General features: G+C 39.1%; 2 long non-coding RNA genes across 2 annotated transcripts in view; both read left to right on the forward strand.

Moving 5' to 3' along the window:
* Window positions 1-7,006, forward strand: part of LOC141579253 (uncharacterized) — a 76,234-nt gene extending 69,228 nt beyond the window's left edge. Inside the window, exon 3 of the long non-coding RNA XR_012510410.1 lies at window positions 6,934-7,006. This is a non-coding gene — a long non-coding RNA (uncharacterized LOC141579253). The remainder of the gene's footprint in view (window positions 1-6,933) is intronic.
* Window positions 7,007-14,499: 7,493 nt separating this feature from the next.
* Window positions 14,500-23,125, forward strand: part of LOC141579254 (uncharacterized) — a 248,272-nt gene continuing 239,646 nt past the window's right edge. The window contains exon 1 of the long non-coding RNA XR_012510411.1: window positions 14,500-14,693. This is a non-coding gene — a long non-coding RNA (uncharacterized LOC141579254). The remainder of the gene's footprint in view (window positions 14,694-23,125) is intronic.

The following is a 23,125-nucleotide window of genomic DNA, read 5'->3' on the forward strand; positions in this document are numbered from 1 at the left end:
TTACCTGAAGTAGTGACTTAGTGTTTCTTTCATAGTTCCCCATAGTTAAGAACATCTACTCACAGGAAATCCTGAAATTTAAAATGCAGAGTGGCTTTCATTTAAAACAAAATACATGAGATGATGGATGTTCACTAAACTTAACGTGGTAATCATTTCCCAATGTAAGTCAAATCATCATGCTGTACACCTTAAACTTCTACAGTTCTATATCAATTATATCTCAATAAAATTGGGAGGAAAAAACAGAAACTGACTTTTCACATGGGAAAACAGTCCATGAATTAGTCCTGCATGTGATAGATTATAGGCAGCAATGTCTAGAATTACGACTATTGGCTTAAAATAAGTACTCACTACCATCAAGCTTAAAGAAAGTAAACTCTCGCTCCATGAAGACAGGTAGTAGAGTTTATACTGTCTACAAGTATATTCCAGGGACCTAAAATACTACCTGGCATAGTGTCAGAGAACAATATCTATGTGGTATCTGTGGATAGATAGGTATATTGATATGCAGATAGAGATGCGTCTGCAAATAAGCAAGATCATCTGGTTTTTCACTTCCAGAGGTGCCAACAGGAGGGAGCCACCAGGCCTTCAAGAACTACCTTGTTGATTAGAGGGGAGACTTGAAAATAATTATACCAATCTTACTTCATTTTCTGGACATTATGTGGACGTCAACCTCAAACAAAAGCTCGTATTAAACATTTTCTTTATATTAAATATATATGTATGTGTACACATATATACTCTTTATATGTAATCTATAGCCAATTATTCATATACATTTTAAAGTACTGTTGACTCTTGTACAGTAAAATTTAGTTACTTAGGCTGTAATAGGAATTCTCCACAACTGTTCAATACATTTCTGCTTTTTTTTCCCCCCTGCTTTTAAAGAAGGGAACATGACTGCTTTTTTTTTTTATCTTTTTGGTCAAGCAGCCTAAATTAAAGTATGTAATAGAATGCATTATGCCATATTGGCTGGTAACCACTTTTATTATTGTATTTTTTTCCTAAATTGTGCTCCCTTCAGTCAACTAGACTTATACATGCAAATAAGAGAGTGGTTTTACAAATTATACCAATTGGTATCTCTCAACATTTTAATGTTCACAGATCCTCATACAAAAGAGAAACTTAATTATTATTATAATCTGTATTTTTACAGTAATTTAAGGCATATAAAAATGATAGTTTGAAGCTGCTCAGGGAGAAACATTGAATCTAAATTAAGGATTACAGGCAGCCTGATATGGTGACCTCCTGGCTTGGTGGGTCAGGGAATCTGCGGTCATGTATAATCAGAATCCCTGACCTTCTTCAACATGTTGTTAACGAAACAAGAATGATACTGTTCCAGTGTTCTACATTTTCTCCTCATAATCACCTCCCTTTGATTAGCAGCTGAAAGGAAAGGAGCATTTCTTACTATCAAACCACTGACATCATTCCTCTCTACACTGGAGAGGTTAGACAAAAATACTCATTTAAACTAGGCTACTCTCGACAAGTATAACTTGATGAGTCAGTATAAGAAAGTACAGGATCAGGAATCAGACGGCTTGGGCTGATGTCCTGGCTCTGCCTCTTAACGACAATGTGATTCTGAACAAAATCCTTAGTATTTCTAAGCTTCAGTTCTCTGAGCTATAAAATGGGGTACAAAATAGTGTCTGCATCTATGGTGGTTGCAAGGATTAAATGAGACATTCAAATGAAGTCCTTAGCACAAAGCCTAGGATATAGTAAGAAGTCAATAAAAGTTAGCTCTTTGGGTTAGTAACCTACTTTAAAATTCCATTAGTAATACTCAGTGTGCAGTAGCTACTTACTGGCACATAAGCTTATTCCTGGGAGGTAGTAAATACATTCATACATAAAATGTCAGGGAGCTCAAACTGCAGTAGATGCCAAAGCATTATTTTCTGTATCTTAAGTATTGGGAAACCTCATTGTCAGTGGAGCTCCAATGATTGAATGCTTTCCATGAGAAGCAGTACACAGTGCACTTACCCTTCTATTGAAACCCAGTCTTGCTGCCATGATTGGCTGGAAATATGAGTTTCTGGGTCAGTTGATGGCAATTTCTTTCATTGATTGGTTAAAATTCCCTTGATGGGAAGCAAAAGATTCAATCCATTTGTAGTCCTCCTTAGTAAAGTGCATAGAATTTTTTAAAATTTCCTGACAGAATCCATTAAATCAAATCACTTTAAGATTCCTTAAATGAGAACCAAGTTTGTCTGAGTTTCTTCATCTGTAAAGTGAAGGGAACTTGGTGTTTACTGGGCACAGTGGCTTCCATTTTAGAGGTCCCAGTATCCTAAGGCCAAAGAAGCTAGTAATGAGAACCCAGATACATTTATGATAATCCACATACTCAATGGATCATTATATTTAATTTTAGTTGGCTGTCTATTCAATTTTTCACACTTTCAGATGAGGTTGGTTATCAGCCCTGTGTTACTCTCAGACTTCATACTAACATGGTTGGTTTTAGACAAAGTAGGAAGGAGCAAAAGGTTGTAAGGAAGGAAACATTAATATTTCCCAAACAATGTATTTGCTTATTGATCTTATCATCTTACTTGGAGCAAACTGACCTACTGCCACAACAAGCTTTGGATAATAGAAACACAAGTAGGGGGTCAAGACTTGGGGAAAGCAGTGGGGAGGAAGAAAATGATGCATGACTTTCCCTCTAGATTTGATTTGATTGTTATAAAGAGAGAGATCATGGACTATAGAGGTTGTATGTGTGAGTGTGTGATGCATGTGTGACAATGCATGTAATTTCAGCTGGACCACACCTCACATGACTTTCTTTCTGAATACATGGCTCTTTTGTAGACTGTTCATCAACAGACTGTAGAGCAGAGCTTTCCAGTAGAACTTTCTGCAGTGATGGAAATATACCTCTGCTCTGTCCTGCACAGTAGCTTCTAGCCACATGTGGCTGTTGACCATTTGAAATGTAGCTAGTGCAACAGTGGAACTGCATTTTAGTTTTATTTAAGTTTAATTAAATTAATACAGTATTAATAGCTACATGTAGTCAGTGGTAGAATATTGAATAGTACAGTTACATACTCCCTATTGATTGATAGCCATATACAAAATTCAGGTGTTCTTTATAAGTTCTTTTGTTGAATGATTCTAAAGACTGATGCATTGATCCTTTGATGAGTGAAAAAGACCAGCTATGCCATGCATGAAGCCATCCTCAAATTGGGTATCTCTGTGCCCACCTGTATACTCCCCACCCTTCTGTGGTGGCTGAAAGTACTTCAGCTCTTGCACCATCAGACCTTGTCTCTGAGACACCAGAACAGAGGGTCTGATTAACCAGAGTCCCAGAAGTGCATATCAGCAGCCCTTTTCCCTGAATGAGTCCATTTGTCTGAATTCTCATTAATAAGTGAGAGACTGAAAATTTGGAGCCAAACACCTGTAAAAATCATGAAGTTCAGTATTTTCCAAGTGTGGAATCTGTAATGCTATGGTATGTGAGATGATTTTAGTTAGGTGCACAATAATCTGCTTTGATGTAATATTTTAATTACACTAGTTAGCTTATTTTAATGCGTAATTTAGAGTTAATATTTACATAGTATCTCTGTTTCTTTTGTCTTTGTGATACTACCTATACTTGGTGACATTGTGGAGACAAAGGATCACTTTTAAAAGTACATTTTAAATTCTGAAAAATGTGTTCTAGCAAAAGTATCTGTGACTCACTTGCTTTTCAGCAGATTAAAATCATGCTATCACTATCTGTTAAAGTGGGAAAATAATTCACATATTCCTATCTGGAAAAAAAGATTGATACATCTGATGGAGTCAGGACTGAAGGAATGAGCTGGAGGCTATGGCTGAGACTGCCAGAAGTGTGGATACAGATTTGTAATTCACAGATACTCTTCTTTGTTCCCAGTTCCATGACAAACAATCTTTTTTTTTTTTAAGTAGGTTCTATAATTCTGTTCTGAGTCCTTGATTTGATTGAGGCATATATTGATGGAAATATAAGGAAATACATTATCGTTCTTTCCCTTGAACTCACCATCTGGTTGGAGAGATAAGTTGGCTGGTTCTTTGAGCAGTAGGAGAGCAAGAATAGTTGAATTAATTAAGTTTAATTACATTTCTTGGGCCAGTCTTTGAGGCTGTGTCCCTAGATGAGGGTGGACCTCATTGACTCAGTTGCTCAATACAAGAAAATGAACCAGGCTTGTTGTAAATCCCAGACGTCTTGTTGCAGTAACACAGATGTGTTTTTGTCCCCATGAGTGACTGTTGGCCATAAATGTTTATTCCTAGTGAGGAATTCTTTCATGTTAATTAAAGCAGGCTTATAGGAACCATTTTAGAGGCTTGTACTTCAGCCTGTTTGTCATCAGTCTACTCTGTTTTTGTGTCTGAACTGTGCCCTTGTGAAATGAGGGATTCATTTTTTCAAGTTTGATTAAATAATTGAAAGAATAAGAATGGATAACTACTCCTTAATTTCTTTATTTCCTCTCATGTCTTATTTTTTCTGATTTGTGGTTCCAGGTTTCTCCTGTTCAGTCCAGAACACATAAGATTCATCGGAATACATGAATCTTTTTTTTTTATTATTATTATTTTCCACAGTCATCTTCCATGATAGGATTATGGAGAAGAACCTAGTGTTCAAAATGGGTCTTGATGTGAAACAGAGCAAGAACAGCTGTATAACTGAGGAAGGAAAACAGATTGTGTGACTGATTGTGAGTGTTTTGACAGATGGACCAGAGCCATGACTTTAAATATTAAGTTGGCGCTGTGGCTGATGGAGAACCTAATTAAGAGTTGGGTTGAACCAATTATGTGCAAACTACAGGTTGGTCATTGAATGATAGATTTCTGTTATTAAAAGTAAAAGCTTCAACCTCAAATATTAGGGTCATTTGGGTAATTGCAGAACTTTTGTTCACATATAAATTATATAAAGATGTCAAAATATCCTTTCTGTTGCAGTGATCATGAATGCAGATGTTCTAAGCAGTGATGTGGGAAGCAGTGTCCTCAGCTCTCTCCTTCATAAATTCCTTCCCTCCATGAAAGCAGGAACTGGGTTATAGCTCTAGTCCACTTTGTCTGAAACAGAGTTCTGTTTTACTTTGACTTAAAGTTACAAGTGCCTACCAGATGGTTTTAGAGACAACATCTTTTGAGAATCATGTTACCTATTGAAGCCAATGAGAGTGGGTCAGAGGCTGGCTGAGTTCATTTCTACCACACTGGGCCACCCAGTGTGCAGTTTACAATAACTTCAGTTTCTTCTCTCTTCAACAGAAGATTATTTTGATTTAAAAACAAGTTTTTATCCTTTTTTTGGAGAAAGTTGGCATATCTGATTGTGTATTTGGGGGGCTCTCCCACCCCAGTCTACAGAAGGCAAGGTGGAGGCAAAACATCAGTGCTCACTCTGCTTTCTTAAGCAGAGCATTACTATTATAAAGCAAATTTGTAGAAATCAGTAAAATTATATGAAGGGTAGTAAAGCAGCTTATTAGTGTGGAGTCAGGCTTATTCACTTTATGGGGTCTATATAATTAATTATTAAAGGGTAAGACATTTACAGAAATTGTAAAAGCATTCTGTTAAGGTCAAGGCAATTAAGATTCAAGTTTAAGCATCTTCTGCCTTTGTCCTGATACCAGAACTCTGCACTCCATGATGAGGGTTGAGGTGGAGGGCTATTTGCTGTACTATATCTAGACAAGATTGCAAAAAAAAAAAAAACAAACAAACAAAAAAACACTTATTCTTCTTTCTAACTCAGTTTCTTAACTAAAGACTCTACTTTCTGAGATGTCTGCATTCACATGAATCTTATGTGTTCTGGACTGAAGGGGAGAAACCTGGAACCACAGGTCAGATCTGGCCACAGATCTTATCTGCTGTTTACCAGCTCTGTAATCTGGAACCAGTCACTTCTCTTCTGTGACCTCCTCTCTTCCCATCTATGAAAAATGACCCTACTACTCTTCACTTCCTTAGACATTTGCAAGGGTGCCACAAGATGCGTAAGCAGCTGGCACCTGGGGATCTCTGGCCCACACAGTGTTCGTAGGTTGAATCTCTCTATGATGTATTTTCTTCAAAAGAGCACTTTCAGGCAGTGTCTCCAAATAAGGAGAGTCTCATGTTTACAAGCCAGACAAACCTGTTATTATGAGCTCATCTGAGCTGTATATGTGAACCAGGACTTTAGAAGAACTTGGGCTTTGAGTCTGGGGTATTGCTGTTAATGCCAAGGAAGGAGCACTAGACCAGATCCAGGAGAACAGGGTTTTATTCTAACTCCACTCCATACTAGCAGTGTGATTTTGAGCAAATAAGATCACCTTTTCAGCATTGAGTCCTTATTTGGCAAAAAACCATATAACCCTGTGGTATGGTTGTACTCTGTGTGAGACTTCTCAAGTTGAATCCTAGTTCTGTTTCATGCTACGTGACCTTGGACAAGGACATAAGCCAGATGTGCCTGTTTCCTTCTCTGTAAAGTGAGCACAATGGTCATACCTACCTCACATTAGTTTATGCAAGGCAAAATCTTCCTTTTGTTTTAATGTGCTATGGGGACATATAAAAGACAACTCTCACTTTACAAACTCCCCTTTTAGAAGATTTAGGGAGATCTGCCTCAAAGTATTTTGTTTCCCTTGGTTATCTGTGTGACAGAACAAAATACTTAAAAACACTTTATAAATACTGTATATGCCAAGGATGTACTGCTAGGAAGAAAAATAACCAAAAATGGGAAAGGAAAGGAGGAGGAGCAGAATGATAAAGAGGGGAAAGAGGAGATGATGATGATGATAATGATGATGATGATGATGGAGGAGATCCACCCCCAGAGAAGTAACTCTGTCCCTGTGGATTTTTTGGCAGGAATATCGCATGTGTCTTCAGGATCCACACAACTGTGAGAGCAGAAGACTTCTCCTCAGCTGGAACCAAAGGTAGGTGGCTTTTCCTACACCAGGATTGTTTTCTAGTTCATGGAATGAACTCTTTAATGATTTGGAGTGGAAGCAGGTCCTTCCCCTCCTTGTGTCAGTCCCCAGCCTGCCTCAGACCCAGCCAGGCCAAGGGGTGATACGGCATGGGATGATTGAACTGAGATGAACTTTCAGAGACCTAGCATGGGGATGTGACCTCAGCAATGTTGTTTCTCTGAGAAATTATGATGCTGGGTGAAACACGAGGTGGAGTCAAACAGACCCTTGGATGCTGCTGCCAGTCCTCTGTGACTGTCCTTCAATACCAGGTCGGTGCCACTTCCTTACTCTTTGCTGGCTTTTATTTTATGGACCTCTTGGTGTTGGGCATGAAACTTTTGCTTGAAGACTTGGCGGACAGAGCATTGGGCTGAAAGTTAACTAGGCATTGGTTGGCTCTGGTTTTGTCATTAATGACATTTGTGGGAGCAGTCATGGCTATCTTACTATTTACAATGTTGGCTATTAAATCACAAATTTGTTATTCTGGAGTCTTAGATCTGAGAGAGGAGGAGTAAAACTAGAGGTCATCTAACAGCCCTCACATGCAGGGTTTCCTCCACTCATTAGTATCTGTACAAGTGAGCTCTAGCTTAAGACAAACCATTCTGTCTGGAGAGCACTGCCTCAGGAGGTAGCTGGTCCTATATTTGGGAAGCTGTGGTTGTTAGAAAGGTGAAGCACATGGTTAATTTTAAAAGATAAGAAATGTTTCCAGAAGTTTCGCCATGAACGGCTCTGAGGAACCAATGACAGAGCTCACCCAGAGCTCAGGCATGCCCGCGCCTGGCCTGTGCTTTCTCTTCAGCAGAGGTAGGTGTTCATCTTGTTGGTCCCGGTGCACAAGTTGCTCGTGTTTTCCTGGTAAAACAGGAGTAGCATCTATGGATGATGTAATGAACTGTGTTGGTCACATACCTCATGCACCTCTATAAATGGTGAAACACCCTCCCCTCGACTGGTTCCTATTTGCATCTGTCGTTTGTGTATTAATACTGAGAGGAGTGCATCTCTGGTAAACTGGAGTTTGGGGTAGTTAATTACCGTAAAGAGCCATAGAACCTGCTGCTTCTTAATCTTTTATAGATTTTCAAAACCAGAAAATTCTGATGTTGGACTCTCTAACTTTGGTTTTAATACAGAACACAATGATAGAGGTGGATTCTCTTACAGAGAAACGTTAGAGGGAAGTGATGAGGATGCAGGGTTGTGGTGAAAAGGGAGGCAGGGTTCTCCACATCATTATCCTTTTTAAAATTTAAAGGATCAAGTAAATAAATTTAAAGTAATAGGTCTCATTATGTGTTAGGCCATCACCCAGAGAGATTCTTCTCTCCCAGCCATTATGGAGCTTTTAAATTTTGCAGCTGGGGGTGGTAAGTATCAGGTGCAGGAGAGCAGATGCCTGTGGGCAGCTCCACTGCAGCATATGTAGCAAAAATAGCAACGTGTGACTTTGTACAAAAAGCCAGATGGTCATCATGTAGGCCTCCCGACACTGTGGATAAGAACCCTTCAGAGCATGCCAGTTCTCCCACAGATGAGGAGAGAGGTTGTACAGGCCCTACCTAAAAGCCACAGTGTCTACGTGGGGGAAGTCAAGACTTTCCAAACAAAAGCCAGGGGACCGGAAGCCAAGCATTGATCTCTGTTATCTTGGTCTACGTGCAAGTGTCCAGGGTGCTAGATGGAGGGGCTCCAGGGACCCGAAGCAGGGCTTGAAGGATCACAAAGGTGTTTGATCAAGGTTACATCAGAACCCTGGGTCATAATTGGGGGAGACATGCTTAGCACAGGGCAGACAAGCTTAGTCCCAAATCAGACAGACAGTGGCCATATGGATACTAATTCCAAATGACAGAGCAAGGCAGGTGGTTCAGATTCTGGGAAAAACTCAAATCTCTGGCAAGAACTAGAAGAGCAGAGCAAAGTAAATAGATATGCCTGGAAAAATGAAATGAAAATGAATTTTTCGTTCATATGAGGAAGTCACTTCATCCCAGGAGTATGTATATACCTCTTGAAGTGGGGTTTATCCTCAAGTAGGGCCTTTTGAGTGGTAACAGAGATGCCTCTGAGTCAGGAGGAGAGATCACTCCCACTGGCTCCCTCTTATAGCAGCAATGGCATGGTTCTCTCAGCTGGAAACCCTTCCAGCTCCCCCAGCTCACCAATGGTGGCAGAACAAGTTCAGGGATCTTAGCTCCTTGATGCTTTTGTCATTCTGGTGCCGGGATGTTGTTTTCAGCATGTCACCTGTGGTGACTATTCAGTAAAGATGTGAGAGTGAAGACTGGGTCTGCTTTCTGCCTCTCTGCAGTGTCAGTGACCCAACAATTAGGGTCTCTCCAGAGTTGTACTCAGGAAGAAACTGCAGGAACGGGGCCTCCAGGAGGTTACGGGTGCCTCTTTAGAGAGACCAAACCTATTTCCATCTGTCTCCCATTTTTTGATGTGATGCTCTGGGAAAGTAAAAGGCGCAAGCCAGCATCCTAACATTGCTTAGCCTTTTTCTTCCTTCTCCCTGGCATCTGCCTTTTTGCTGTTACTGCTCTGGTTTTCGTACTCTAAGAAGAACCCCCAAACCTCTTTAGTATTTTTTGCACCACTTTGATCTTTTTATTTCAATTGTTGATGAATAAGCCAAAAATAATGCTGCTGCTGCACCAGAGGCATGGCTGCAGGAAGCTGAAAACTCTGGCAGGAGCATTCCCAACACCAGAAGCCAGGGTTTCCAAGCCAATAATGGCAACGCTATCAGTGTCTTGCTTGATCAAATTCCAGCCACAAGCATAGAATTCAAGACATCTTTATTGTCATGAGAATGTATTTAGGATTGGTGAATAAAAATATCAAAGCTGTGTGCCTCCCTAGTCATCTCTCTTTCTCGCAGAGCCATTGCTTTGTGTGTCAGGTGAGCTGTTTCCAGGCTTAGGGGCTGGAAGTCCTAAAAGAGCTGCTTGGAGTTTCCAGAAGTCGCAGTGACAGGGGGTTTTCTGGGCAGAAGCCTAGAGAATCCCAGCACTTAGCCTGGATTTATTGTAATATCTTTTTCTTTGCATTATAAAAGTAATTTTTGGTGAATACTTTCTACTATATATTTTTGTGATGACAGTTACATGAATTTATTCATGTGTGAAAATTTATATAACTGCCCACCAGGAATATAAACTATGACAAATGATTTAAAATTTAAAAGAAAACAGTATGCAGAATATAAACAAATAATATGCAAATTATAATGTGAATATCTTTAATACAGCTTTCGTATAACTTACGTATCCTTCCTGTTTCTTTTCTGTCCATGGATAAACAGATTCCATGTGCGTATGTATGTTTCCATTTATACATACATACACACATAGACACAATTTGGATCATAATATACATAACGTGATTTTTCACTTGGTGTTATTTTTTAGCCATTTTCCATATTGATAAATGTGGGTCTACTTCATTCTATTTAATGACTGTATACAATTACATTTTATAAACTTATTTAACTATCTTCATTAAACCTTAAGCTCTATCTTTCATTTGAATTACTTTAAAACAGATTAAACCAAAACTTACCTTTGGTCATTCACTAAAGCAAGATTGGCCACGTCTGAGGCCCAGAAAGTGAAATAAACTAATTTTACTAGTACAAAAATCAGGAAACATGGAATAAACTAACTTTAAACATCATGTTAGCTATATTTTGAAATAATATGTTCAATCTGCTTTTCTTCAATCTCTGTCTTTTAGGTATTTTTAAATTTAAGGCAAGATTGCTTGTCTGAAAATGCACTAGAGAGAAGTCCAAAAAAACTGAAAACACAAGGGAAAGGCTATATTTATGTACTGCAGATCAAGTGTATTTATCATCAAGGCATGATGAATAATGGAAGCAGTATTGGTTATGCTAATAGTATGATGTTATTAATACTATATAAATACTTAAGCACAATCTAGCCAAAATTATTCCCCCCCCCCCTTTTTTTCCTCCTCCTAAGAATTCTTAATTCCACCTTGCTGCCTAGGTGAAAGGAAGGTTCAGAGCTAGTTCTCAAGTTACATTTGTAACCAAGACAAAGAAGAACAGAGATGATACTTCCAATTTGCAATATACATTTGATTCACTAGAGATCAGTTGTTGGATGCCTTTAGTTCACAATTGCTTGTATTTCTAATATGTTCCATAAGACTGAGCTTTAAGAAAAGGTTCCTCTTTGAATGATTGGACACATAACAGTCATATGACATTCATTTGTTACCCTCCCCTTCGCCAACAAGTCTCAGGGCCTCCTCTTTACAACTCAGCTGTTAACTTCCTCTATGATACCCTGAAGCTTTCTCTTTCTCAGAAAATGAAAGCTATGAATTGCAGCCGATTTGTAGTTTAAATAGACCATAACTCAGATGTGTTGGCAACCCCAGTGTTTGTTCACCAGGCCATTAAGCCTGTCCCTTTCCAAGGCAGCCTTCAGAGAAAAGTTTGATTTAATTGGCCAAGCCTCGGAAACAATTTCCAGGTGCTTTATGCCTGAAGCTTCATGCTTGGGTTTGCCTTGGCTTTTGGCATTTAAGTTCAAGAGAAATAAACCAGGCAACGTGGCCCTATAAAGATTGAGAACCAGAATAAAAATGTAATTTCACAAGAGCACAGAGCAAAGATTGGGTAATAAAAATGTGGGTCAAAATAAATGGCCTTTCTCACTTTTATATAAATGACACAAATTTTGGGATGGAAAAAGTGGTACTAGAGTAAAGCTAGAGAGTAAGTCCATGGGGGTAGATCTTACTTATTTGCTTTCTTTATCTTTGTTGTGAAGTTTATATCCTTTTCACAAAGGGGTTTAGATACGAGGATACGTTCCTTCAACCCACAAGTCACTAATTTGAGAAGAGTCATTTCTGCCTCTTGTAAAATTTCCCATCTGTGGAGCATGTGCCAGAGAGAGGTTCTTCCCTCCCAATCCCTTCTTAATTACTGTTTCTCTAGCCAGAGCATCAGGGTCTTTTATAGGATTTTATGCAATTTTTAAATGTTGGCAATTAATCCACATTTAAAAAGTGGGTAGTGTAATAATGCAATAATAATTGTAATAATAATACAATCCCATGGTAGTGGCCGTGGGTTCTAGGTTATGACCTGAGATTGCAAGCTTCTCAAGGAGTACCTAACTATCTCCTTTTCCCCCAGGCCTGTTACGCATAATGCTGAGTGAATATTTTCCAAATGAGTAGATTATTGTCAAGAAACAAGCACAGTAACAACTGAAGTTGTCAGTGGTAACCACTGAGACTTAATCATTCCTATCACAGTACCTTTGAAAGGGTACAACACTGAACATAAACTGCTTTCTCAGAACAAAGGAATTCTTTTTAAGCCGGATGTTCTGTGTTCTGACTGCAGTGTTGGGTCTCTCAACAACAGTACTCTTTGACGTTGGAAGAGCCGCCACACGTCATGTAGCCAGTCTCCTCATGTTACAGATGAGAAAACTGAGGTCAGGACTGCAGACGTAGTTCAATGTCATATTGATTCCTCCTCTCCTGGCCCCATCTCCTGGCTCTGAATGCAGGAAAGCAAACAGGTGGTGATGGCAACAGGTAATGATGTTTGTTCAGCCCTAAAATACTCAAAGCCTGCCTTGTAAGCAGGTATCTCCCTGCCTCGAATCGCCACCTACTCATGCTCACCTTTTCAAATCCTTCCTGTTGTGTCTCTTTCAAGTCTCACTTGTGTGTTTAAAATCTTTCCTGATTGCTTCACTTGAAACCCACTCCCCAAAATCTCTTTAGCATTTACTTTTCTTTTGAATTTCAAGCAACCATTCCATTGTATTATGTAATTTTTTTCAAGTCTCCCCAGTGATCACCATAGCTTCTTGGGTCACAGCATCAGACATGTAGAAGATACTTAATCATTATTAATAAAGTGAATGAACAAAATTTCCGATATATTTACGGAGTAGTATTGAAAATGTGCAGGACCGCCAACGATTACCAGCTATGTGACTTTGGCAAATAGCTTCGACTTCTCTGAACTCCAGTAATTTAATTTGAAAGATAGATAGGAATGGTACTGAATTTAGAGGGTTGTGGTTAGGATTAAGTGAAATGCAATGCCGAGTGTCAGGCCTGAGCTCTGTGGGTAGGGAAAGCTGGTCTAGTTGAGAGGGTACTTTTGTTTACTCCCCAAGTTCACAAGGGCAGAAGCCTCCAAATCCAGACTTGCTTTCACAGTTTGTGGGTATGGTTTGATAAGATGAAAAAGAGCCTCCAGAGGCCCCTAATGCTAAACTAAGTGAGTGTTCAATTCAGCAACCCAGAAACAATCCTGGGTCAGCCAGGAAAAATTTTAATACTGCAATTAGAGTCACTCACTGTAGTTTTACATTTTATGCTCCTTCAGGGTTTGCAAGCTCCCTAGACTAAAGTGTACATTTTGTTCAGATTCTCTGTCTTATAAAGTCCTGAAAAGAGTTGGGGGAAATGGGTTTAATCCTGGGCGTTGATTCTGTTATTGGAAATTTACAAGAGTGCAAGAATAATAGTACAATTGCTGCATAGTTGCAATTTGATTTGGAAGAAAAATAGCATCCCCAAGTTTAATCTCTGACTTGTCTAAAATGGCCTTAAAATTAAAAAAAAAAAAATTCCCCTTCAGAGGGCTCAGCTCTTTTCTACTTTGTTCATTTTGTTCTTTACCTCCACTTACCTTTTTAGTCCACTGCTGACTGCTTCCCACTTCATGGTTCCACTAAGACTATTTTTGGGAAGTCACCAAATCCCTCCAACAGGGTGACTATACATCCCCTTTTACACCTATTGTCTTGGCATAATTATGAAGAGCACTGCTTTTGGTCACCAAAGGATCCTGATGTGGGTAATAACTTACAGATTCATCTATGTCCTCGTCACCAAAGACCAAGCCCTCCATCTTCAGTCTCACTCATCCTTCTGTTATATGTGCCACAGTGGGGAATACTGGTGTAGAGTGTGTTTATTTTTACATTTTTTTCAGAAAATACTTTTTGACAGCAGAGCAATATGGGTATAAATCCCAACTCCTTCACACATTAGCTATGTGACCTTATAAAAGTTCTTTAACACCTTTGTGTCTATTTTTTTCCTGTAAAGTAGAAATGATAGTAGCTTCCATACAAGATACATATAAGTGGGTTCACAAGTAGAGTTTCTAAAGTAATTGGCATGATGCCTAGCACAGTAAGAGGAAATCATTCCTCTTTGTCTCTTGCTTCTGGAAAGCTCTTGTCCCTTGGCTCTGATGACTTCCCACAATCTTATCCTGTCTCTGTGAGACGTTCTTGTCTCCTTTTCTGTCACCTGCCACTCTCTTTGTTTATCTCTCTGTCCTCTGTTGTCCTTGGCTGTGGCAGTTTGTTGGGGATTTGGGGGGGGATGGGGGGATTGTGTGTGCGTATATGCATATGTGTGCGTGTACACACACAGGAACAGGGCTGAAGAGCATTGCCAGAGAGGTATATATTGGTGCAAGTGAACAACAAAGCCCAGCAGTTGGTGAGAGCGGAGGGAGTGTGGAGTAGTGAGTGCCCAGCCACGTGCTAAAGTGGAAGAGAACGGGCTCAGAGGCAAGGAGCTGCAGAGACTGGCAGAGCGGAAGGAAGAGCTGTCCTTCAGGTGAGAAGCCTGAGGCAGGGGGCAGCCATGCCTGATTTTTTTTTTCTTTTTTTTTTAAAGTACAGTTGATTCACGGTGCTGTGTTAGTTGCTGGTAAACAGCATAGGATTCACATTTTTTTTATTATAGCTTATTACAAGCTGTTGAATGTAGTTCCCTGTACTATACAGTGGGACCTTGTTTATCTAGTCTGTATATAATGGTTTCTGTCTGCTAATCCCAAACTCCCAGTTTATCCACCCCTTTCCCCTTTGCTAACAGTAAATTTGTTTTCTATGTCACTGAGTCACTTTATGTTTTGCAAAACGTTCTTTTGTTTTTTATCTGCTCAAGAGACAAGTTTCCATATTAAATGTTCATGGTGTAAATGATCAAAATAGGACTATCTTCAGGGTGTACCTTAGAATTTGGGGGAAATTAATATTTCATGGGTAGGAGGAAGGACAGGGACTTGGGAGTCAGATGGGCTTAGGTTCACATTTTCCTCTATTTGTGGATCATAGGAAAAGATCTAGCCTTCCTAAGCCTCATTGTTTGTTTGTTTGTTTTTGTTTTTTGGGGTTTCCATTCCCCATTGTTAAATGGGATTGAGTGCCTGCTCATAGGATTATCACGAGGTTGAATTCCGGCAGTGTGTGGAAGTACTCGGCATAGCTTACAATGTTGGTACATCTTAGCTTCTATTAAAAACCCTCATTGCTATTGTCATTATTCCCCAGTATTCGGAAACTCCATCTCCTTTTCTGCAAAATGGGAATGGGAATCACTTTCTAGGGATATTGGGGGAATTTATTGAACTACCACTTGTAAGTGCTGGATACATAAAGGTCATTGAATAAATCGCAAATTTAAAGAAGCCTAGGGTAAAATGTAACTGAGATTGATTAAAAGTTACGGTGACTAATTACCTTATTTGTATACTTCCACCTACTCTTCCTCTTCCCTTCCGTCCTATTTCAGTGCTTGTCTCTCCTCCATCCTCCCAAAATATAAACTCCAAAGACAAAGGACTGTGGTTGTCTTTCTAACTCTTTGTCACACACTTGGCACAGTTCCTGGTGCATAACAGATATCCAACAACTGTCCATTGAAAACACAAAAATTGATGAGAAGCCAGAGACAAAACTCAATGGGAATTATGGGACAGGAAAACGCAGATTTAGTGGCTGGCAAAAAGTGGCAGATGAATGAATGTTGTAAATTATTTCCATTCATTAAAATGAAGGCTGATCTGTGCACTTCCTGAGTCATAACCCAGCTATCTGACACCAAGTCACTGACTGATACAGAGAAACCACCTACCATTGGGGTCCAGGGTTATTGAACTAATTTGCATTGGTTGAAAGATGGCTTTTGTAATTGAGTTGCAGTATAGGATGTGAGCTTAAATTTGACCCTAGAAAAGTCCGTGCGTGTCTAATACAGGGTTACTTTGCAGGTAAATGCATTGGATGCTAGAATTCTCTAATGTCTTATATTTGTTCTTTTAATTACTCCAGCACATGGTTCTGAGGTCTGTCCTGGAACCTGATTGGCTGTTTGACATTAATGATGGCAAACTCCGGGTTCCCTGTTCTGTGGATAGTGTTTGGTCTCCTGCTTTTATACTAAAGTGTCTCACAGAAGACATCTATGTAAAGAAAATCATGAGATAATTATTGAAATAAAATCCTTCTTTGGCCTAGAGGATACACGGTGGGGCAAACTGAATTTAATGGTCCATTCATTCATTTGGGGGCATATGTGCTTCAGAAGACATCTTTGTATTCCAACTGTGACCTGTTCCCTTCAGTCCCTGATCTTCAGAATCTCTGCCTATGCTAAAAAAACAAAGCAAACAAAAATAATGAAGTATAGGCAGGAGAACATGATGCATATTTTTATAGAACCATAAAAAATGCAAATTTTTCCGGGTGTTTGGTCCCCTGGGAGAGACTTGTCCTTGGAAATGAGGATTTTTTGGAAAGGGTATGCCCAATGGGCAGAAATATGACTGAGATTATGATTTCCTGATTTTCTTTGTCTCCCCTTGTACACAGTGCCTGCTGCCTGTAGCCAGGACTCTGTGCTCTTACTCCTGTCTTCAAATTCAGGTCGTAGATCCTTTTCAAGGAAAAGGAAGTAATTACAGACACCAGGCTTATAAATGCTGAAAAATAAGTTTGCTAATAATTGCTTTTTCCAGTCTCTGACAGTGGCTGGTTCTTCTCAACTTTATTATTCATACAGTGGGGATCTGTCAGACCATGTTCTGGGGACTAAGGAGATGGAACAGACAAAATAAATGTAGGTCCTGCCTTTATGGAGCTGACTGAGGATAACTGATTCAGGGCATCCCCCACCATTCATACTCCATTTTATTCTCCTTTTCTTTCTACCTTGTCCACTGGCATCTCTGGATTTCTAATTTCTCTTTATGGCATCCCCATTAGAAGTGAATGGGACCCTAGAAATAAAACATCTCTATCTGTGGAAAAATAATATATTGTATCTACTTATGCAACTGTGTTAAAAGGTATGACTAATTCTCTGCAAAGGAGACACATTGGATTTCCCGAGGAAGACCAGAAATGTAGTCATGGGGACCAGTAGGAAGGAGGCTTGAAGAAGAAAAGTGTAAGAAATACAAACCGTCACCTGCATATGGAAGTTTTCCAATGTACGTTTGCTGAAATGAAGCTGGTTTAGAAAGCAAAAGAGAGAGGGTTCGTGTTTCAGGATCTGCAGCCTGGTACTTTGCCATTCTTTTTCTCTTTGGAACCAAAAATCCAGCCTTTCCCATCACACTTGCAAGTGTGAGAAAAGCCCATTTCTTCATTGGTAATTTAGACACTTGCAAACTCTAAGAAAAGCATTTATTGAGGGATCATTCCATGCCAACTTCTGTGCTAAATATTTTTAACATACATTCTGTCATTTAGTTAAATCCTTGTGGCAACACCAAGAGGTAGGTCTTTTTTGTTCTTTAACATTTTTATAAATGGTTAATTAAGAATCAAAGAGAAAAAGTAATTTTCCAAGATTTTACAAATCCCATATAAAAGAGCTTGAGTTTAAATTTCAGTCTGTTAGACCACTCTCCCCAGGCTTTAATGACTGGTTCTTTCATGCTCACGTTCTGGGAGACAATGCCTGTCAGTGCTTTCTCTTTCCCAAGATAAGATGTTTGGGTGCTTGCATGTGGTGTGCACACGTGTGTGATTGTGGTTGTGCCTGTGTTCGTGCTCATGCACATACTTTCATGTGTGTTTTAAAAGGAAAGAGACATGATAGTTTCATCTGAGAGAATGTAGCTTTTGGCCAGGAAAGGAAATTTTCTTGGAATCATTTGAGCATGTCTCAAATAAATAGATGGACTTGTTCCTCAGACTTCTCGGGGGAGTCATGGTGACTCATTTCATTTTTTTATAGGGACCTAGCCTGCAGTTTATGAGCATCATCTTTTCAGGAGGCAGGAGCACTGGCTTGTATTAATGAATTTCTCCTCACTCCCACAACTTCAAAGGTGAGGAATGGGAAGGCATTACTGGGAGTATAGTTACAATCCAAGATGGGACCATGTGAAATTGACACCTTCTTACTCATCTCAATTGCTCCCGTGTACAGTCTTGACTTCCCCACCTCAGTAAGTTATAAAGTTCATTCTTGACAGCATCCCAGTGAGAATCTCATGGTCGTGGTTTTGATTTAGGAACTGGCGTGAAGACCCAGGTAAGTAGATACTGATTTCATTCTTAAAACTTTGCTGGAAAGTAATTTTTAAAAATCTTTTGAGTAGATTTTCTTACCTGGTAGGTATGAATCCAAAGGCAAATAATGGCAGGACAAAATAAATGAACAGTTTACAGAATGTGCATTTGAGAAACAGAGCTAAGTGTGAATCCTGGCTGTGGTGTTTACTAGGCCTGTGAAAGATTTTAATCAGTCTTCCTGAGCCTCATTTTTCTTACCTGTACAACATGGATAATACTTAACCTCATAATGTTTTCGGAAGATCAAGTGAATTAAGTGCTTAAGTGTCCAGCATAGTACTAGAGCCTAATTAGTTCTCACTAGTGATAATTAACTTTAATAAAAACCTCCTGCTGTACCTACTCTTATAGTTTACCACACACATTGACACCTTGTCATTTCATCTTTGCCACAGAGAGATATATGCAGCTATATTTGCTTTCATGAAACACAAGTTAGAATGGCTTATTTAGATGCCTATTACTGTGACTTTTCCAGGAGAAGAGACTCCCTTAGCCCTATGAGACTAAGGGCTGAATCTGAACAATATATCTGTGGCAGGTTCATTGCCCTTCCAAGATAAAACAAAACATCTTAGGGAAAAGAGACCCTTCTTGAGCTCCCAGCTCATCCCTGGCCCTTGATCAAGGACCATGGAAGACAAGACATGAGATTAAACCATTCTACCTATGGCAGATACTTCATGCTTATCATGGGTCTGGATTTGCTACCCTTATTAGGGTATTGGATCTCCTTACTTTTCTGATGCATTTAAAGAGAACACTAATATTCTATTTGTCAATAAGCAATTCCAGAAGCTGTCTAGAATCTGGAGAGGTTAGGTGTCAACCTCAGAACTGTGTTTGTTTGTTTGTTTGTTTTGTCTATAATATGGAATGGTTTAGGCAACACTGTTTTGTGATTTCAAGGCTTTTGGCCTCTGAATTTCTATCTTTAAAATAATTTGTGGTGGCCTTTCTCTTTGTCAGACACTGAGCTTAAGCCTAAAGAGCCACTTTGCCTCTCTGAAGAGAGGAGACATGGGATAGAGACAAACCGAAGAGTGGACAGGGGCAGAAAAAATATATTTCAAATGGAAAGAAAAGTGCTTCAAAGATAAAGAGTGCTTGAGAGTCAAAAGAAAGGGAGATGATCCACCGCATTCCCAGAATTCTGCCCAGAAACTTCTTTTCACTGGGAAAAGTCATCTTATAATTGATCTGGATTCCATGAGTCACTGGTTCTTCGGGGTGGGGAGATGAAGAAAGGAAAATAGATTGAGGGCCTTGGTCTCATGAAGGAGACTAGGGGACTAGAAACACAGAAATGGGAAATGAAATATCAACTTCAACAGTCTTTCATTGCAGTCATGGCATCAGGTTTGGCTGTGGTCTTATCTGAAGCTGGACTTAAAGATGTGCTTCCAAGCTTGCATGATTGTTGACAGTATTTAATTCTTGCAGGTTGTGAGATCAAAGGCCTTACTTTCTTGCAGACTCTTGGCCAGACACCAACCTCAACCCCTTGTTCCAAAGCCTTCTTAACATGACTCTTGGCTTCCTCAAAGTCAGCCAGGGAGAGAGTCTGCTTTTGTGATGGGTGTTTTAATCTTATGTATTCTATCCTAGCGTACATAATTATGTCTATCCTGCCACTTCGGCCATATTCTATCAGTTAGAATCAAGTAACAGGTCTTGCCTACACTCTGGAAAATAAAATTACGTAGGGCTGTGAATTCTAGGAGGCAGGGGTCATGGAGGACACCTTAAAAATTGGTCTTCTCACAGATTTTAAATTAGTGAATCTTTAGGGTATGGTTTTGATTTAACCATACTGTGTCGAATTAGTTCTATGTTTTGGGATCATCTGTCAACAAAGTGGAGACTACAGAGATGAACAAACTCCAATATGCCTTTGATAAGTTAGCAGTCTCAGTCTAGTAAAGAAGATAAGATATAATCAAGTAACTCTAGAATGAAGCACATAGGATAAGAATCACCTGAGGACAGTGGTCGTTGGAATTGGGGATGGATTTCTTTGGGAAGGTAGAGGACTTTTTAATTAGGATTATAGAATAGACAGGATTTGGGGCAGTGAACAAAGAGCAACACAGTTGTGAAAATGGACCACAGAGATTTCAGCATAGCCTTAAGAAGTTAGGTTTGATCCCAAATACTGTCATTAAAAAAGTTGGAGGGCCTTTTCTTTTCTGAAGGTTAATTAATAGATATATTGATAACTCAGATAGCTATTATGAAGATGAAATGAGGTGGTGCCAGAGAGTTAAAGCATAATTAAAAGCTTTGCAAGGGATTTCCTGCTAGGCCAGTGTCCTGGGAGGCAGCTAAATTATGTAGCAGTGACAGTTCAAAATCTCTTATGAAATTTCTCCCCAAGTTTCTTAAATCCATATTCTAGTTGTTTGTGATCTTCAGACACCGATGTTACCATCTCTAGAAAGCGAACTCAGATGATTTGTCTCCACAGTATAGAATTAAAATGTGGCCTTAGTCTCAGAGCGGTGGCTTTGCTGCCTTTGCCAAAGTACGTAGGTGGGACTTCCCTCAGTGAGGCATCCTCTGTCATCTGGTGCCCTTCAGAAAATAGCAGCTTGTGTTAAGAAATTGTGATTTGTCAGGAAAAAATTTGTAAAAACGTTGCTGTTTCCCTGAAGTGTTTTGTCCCATGACTATTTCTCCAAGAGAACAAGTTGTCAGTCATCAAAATGGTAGCACTTTTAACAAATTTTATTTTGCTTTCTTTCAAACAATTTCAAAATTATAGACAAATTGTAAGAAAAATAACAACAAAATTTCCTGTCACTTTCACCTAGATTCTGAAACTCTTGACATATACCACCTTTTCTTTAATAATTCTCTATATATGCAATAAATATGTGTGTGCATGCAATATTTTTGAACCATTTAAATTAAGTTATAGACATAATACTTCACTATCCTGAAGTCTTTCACTTGCGTTCTTAACATCAAAGGACATTTCCCTGCATATCCACAAAACCCATCAAAATTGAGAACTTAATAATTACAGTAATCTAATCCACAAATTCTATTAAAAATTTGTCCAGTTTTTATCAATATTGTTTTTTTCTTATAGGAAATACCATAATTATTGTGGTATTCCTTTAATGGTAGAAGCCTATCATTTGCAGGGCTGACCAAAAGGCTTTTTTAAAACTCCACACATAAATATCAAATTCCTATTTAACATGGTGAATGCTACTAAGACTTCTTTTTTTAGAGAAGTTTTAAATATGCAACAAAATTGCGAAGGAGATACGGAGACTTGCTATATACCCACTTCCTCCATGCACACACAGCCTCCCCGCCGTTGTCAACCTTACTCACCAGAATGCAGCACTTGTCACCACGGATGAGCTTACATTCACATATCATAATCACCCGAAGTCCATAGTTAACCTTAGTGCTAACTTGGTGTTGGACATTTTATGCATTGGCACAAATGTATAATGGCATGTATCCCTCAGTATCACACAGAGTGTTTTCACTGCCCTAGAAATTCTGTGCTCTGCCTGTTTTACCTTTACTGTCCCCCTCCATCTTCTCCAACAACCACTAATCTTTGTACTATCGCCATAGGAATGTCACGTAGTTGGAATGATACAGTGTGTAGCCTTCTGAGACCGGCTTCTTTTATTTAGTAGTAAGCATGTAAGTTTCCTTCATATCTTTTCATGGCTTGAAAGCACTCTTCTTTTTAGTGCAGGATAGCATTCCCCATTTTAGATGTACCACATATCAACTCTTGTACTGAGAGACATCTTGGTTGCTCCCATGTTTTGACAATTATAAGTAAAGCCACTATAAACATTTCTGTGCAGGTTTTTGTGTGGATGTAAGTTATCAGTTCCTTTTGGTAAAAACCAAAGAGCTCAGCTGCTGAATGTTATAGTAAGAGTATCTTGAGTTTTGTGAGAAACTGCTGAAATGTCTTCCACTGAAGCTGGACTACTCTGCTGTCCCACCAGCAGTGAATGAGAGATGCTGTTACTCCACATTCTCACTAGGATTTGGTGTTGTCAGCGTTTTGCTGCTTTCTCAGCTTCCTGCATTTGTAGTTTGGTGTCTGACATAATTTAGGGAAGTACTCAGGCATTGTTTTAAAGACTTCTTCTGTTCCTTTCTCTTCTCCTCTGGTATTACTTGCATGCATGTGTTACAGTTTTTGTAGTTGTCCCTCAGTCCTTGGATATTTTGTTTTTGTATATGTGTTTTTAGTCTTTTTTCTGTTTGCTTTTTTTTTTTTTTGTGAGGGTGGTAATTAGATTTTCTATTTGTATATTTTTATTCTAATGGAGGTACTGGGGATTGAATTTAGGACCTCCTGCATGCTAAGCACATGCTCTACCACTTGCACTATCCCCCCACTCTCTGCTTTTTGGTTTTTAAAGATTTTGTTGGTATCCTCTAACACAGATTCTTTCCTCTGCCGTGTCCAATCTACTAATAAGAAAATCAAGTGTTCTTCATTTCTGTTGTAGTATTTTTGATCCTTAGCATTTCTTTTTGGTTCTTTCTTAGGATTTACATCTCTCCATGAACATTGCCCATCTAGTCTTGCATGCTCTGTACTTTATCCAAATATCTTTAGTGTATTAATTATAGTTGTTCTAAATTCCTGTTATGATCATTCTAATATCCCTTCATGTCTGATCTGATGCT

Source organism: Camelus bactrianus, chromosome 11, assembly GCF_048773025.1.
Source record: "Camelus bactrianus isolate YW-2024 breed Bactrian camel chromosome 11, ASM4877302v1, whole genome shotgun sequence".
NCBI lineage: Eukaryota > Metazoa > Chordata > Mammalia > Artiodactyla > Camelidae > Camelus > Camelus bactrianus.